Raw genomic sequence first — 3,016 nt, forward strand, 5'->3', positions numbered from 1 at the left:
GCTCAGCCACAAGCCAGGCTGATGGCTGCCAGTACAGCGGTGGTGGTGGGAGCCTCTCCTGCCTCCTCAGCAGCGCTAAGGATATCTGACTGCAGCTTAGGTCTGCTCCCCGCTGGCAAGTGGACATCCCCCGAGGGCTGCCGGGCTGCCAGAGGGATGTTTGATTGCCATCTTAGGCCCAATCCTCCAGGGAGCAGGCCTAAGCCAGCAGGTGGTCATCCCCTGAGGTGTCCCAGACTATGAGAAGGCACAGGCCGGGCTGAGGGACCCCTCCCCCCTCACCAAGTGCACAAATTTTTATGCACCAGGCCTCTAGTTGAGGATATAAAGATGCATACGAATAGGGGTAACTGTTACCATCACATTTTTAAACAGGTAGTGACACTAACTTGCAGAAAGTAAAAATCAACTTCCCAAAGTTATTCAACTAGCTCGTAGGAAAGCTGGGAGTTGCCCTGGCTGTCCTTATTCCCAAAGCACCACTATTGCTTGACACTATGCTCTCTCTTTTGTCTCTAATCTCTCTGAAATACTGTGAGGCTAGAAAAATGAAAATCTCTAGAAGGAGGGAGTTTTAAAAATCACAGATGTCCTGCATTATTCAAGGTTTCACCTACCCATGTGCGGTTGTTCAATATCTTTCTTATTTTACAAATGGAATTTTATTGCTATGGTAGGCATTATGCCTGCAGATAATCTGTGGCCCTATCCCACCACAAGGCCCTCCAAAACCCCAACCCAAATTATGTACTATTTTAAATCATAAGCAAAAAAAAGTGCTAGTGCAGATAAGTTTATAGACTATAGATCTATTACTTTGAGGTAATAAAAGTCTTGGCAATAGGGGAGTTATTTGTTCTCTTCAGCCCTGTCTAGAAAGGCAGCATGGCCACCCTGGGTTAGCTCTTCAACACCCTCCCCCAGCTCTTCCATGATCATCCAGAGGATGGACTAGAGTACAATTCCCAACACATGATTTCCGTGCATATCTGATATGGTTAAAGGAAAAAGACACAAGTGGGTCTGAGCATGGAAATATTGGAGATGAAGGAGGTTTGAAAGAGGAAAATGTTTGTGGTCCCAGCGAACAGTTGAAGGAGAAATATGTCTTAATTGGGTTGGGCTGCTATAACCAAAGATGTATAGACTTCATGGCTTGAACAATTTTTTCACAGTTCTGGAGGCTGGGAAGTCCAAGATCAAGTCCCAGCAGGAAATGGTGAGAGCCTACTTCCTTATAGACAGCTACCATCTCACTTATCCTCACATGGCTGGGAGAGCTCATTGTAATGTCTTCTTCTTATAGGGACACTAATCCCATCATGGGGATTCCACACTCATGACCTCATCTAAACCTATTTACCTCCCACAGGACCCAACTCTTACTACCATCCCTTTTGGGGTTAGGGCTTGAATATATGAATTTTGGGAGGGACACAAACATGCAATCCATAACAGGTAACTTGGTGGAGAAGAGCATAGAAAGATACAGGCTCCAATTATGAATTTTCTATCCCTTTGTAACTAGGGATGGTATACTTGCAGAGAGCAGTCTGGAGCCTTTAATATCACCTATTGCTGCCAGGAGGATAAAAGTCCAAATTCCTGAGCTTAGCATTCAAGGCTCTTAACTAGTTGGGCACAATTGATGTGTCCTGTCTTATTTCCTTAGTTGTCATTTAGTTGCTTTTATGTTTGCATATAACCTAAATTCATTTCATATATAACTTTTCTTTATTAAATATGTAGCCTTAGATCTACTTAGCTAAGCATATCAGGCTTCCCTCCAGAACAAAAAAGTTGAAAGATTTCCCTGTTCCCTCTGAAAGGTTTTTCTACCCCACCTCATCACCACCATCAATATTCACCTACTCACCGAACCACCTCAGGTAGAGGGAAGATTCAGAAACCTGACAAAATAAGTGAGATATATAAGAGATGAAAGATCAGATGAAAAAAATATGAAAAGACAAATGAATCATTTTTTCTTCATGCCATCTCAAAGTTCCTTTTCAGCACATCTTGTCACTTTATATCTCTTACTAGCGGCCCTGTGCACAAATTCGTTCATGGGTGGGGTCCAGCCAGCCTGACCAATCAGGACCAATCGGGCCAGGCCACCCAAGGGGAGGGGCCATAGGCAGTTGGCCAGCCAGCCCTGCCCCCTGGTCAAATTTCCGGTCGAACTCTCAGTCGAGGGGACAATTTGCATATTAGCCTTTTATTATATAGGATTATGTTTAAAAACTGATACCAAGGCCAAAGAAGAACACTATAAGTAAATAAAACTATAGACTATAGAACCCACTATTTATTACATATTTCTGGGGGCAGTTGGAAAGTTTTTATGTAAGGCTAACTTATAAAAATGAATGTGGTGCATTGGAAAGAGTAGTGTCAAAAACACCTGAACAGGTAAGGAGATTGATTTTATTCACACTATTGCAATAAGAAGATATCCCAGACTTAAAAATCAGTGTCTCAGCAGGATTGTTTTGTCTTACATTTTTATCAGGAGGAATAGACAAGTTACAGGTGGGGAGATTTACAGTGAGGCTGTTTTGCTGTTGGGGGACTTCTCGGTCAGCTATTTCAGTTTAGCTAATTTCATAAGGAAAACACTTTTTAAGCTCAGAATGGAGAGTTGGAGGGTCAGTGTCTAGTTTAGGCAAAAGGGGAAAGGTCTGTGCTTGACTTTGTCAAAGGAACCAGGGAATCATCCAAAGTCTTATGGGTGCCACGAGGAAGTCTCTTCTAATTCACGTGGGGAAGGGTAGCATTTCCCAAAATACAAGATTCCCAGGGTTATTGTTACCCACTGCTGTATTTTGGGAGCACAGGGCTCAGATAAAGTTCAATCTGTCAGAGGAAATCTATAGACTCAGTTCCAAGTCCTGGCTTTGCCACTAACTTCTATTGAAGACCCAGCTCCCTCATCTCTAAAATGAGGGAGGAGGGATGATTTCTTAAACGTGCTTCCTACCCCAGTGTTTGATGAGTCTATGAGAATGGCTCT

Source organism: Myotis davidii, unplaced genomic scaffold, assembly GCF_000327345.1.
Source record: "Myotis davidii unplaced genomic scaffold, ASM32734v1 scaffold329, whole genome shotgun sequence".
Taxonomy (NCBI): domain Eukaryota; kingdom Metazoa; phylum Chordata; class Mammalia; order Chiroptera; family Vespertilionidae; genus Myotis; species Myotis davidii.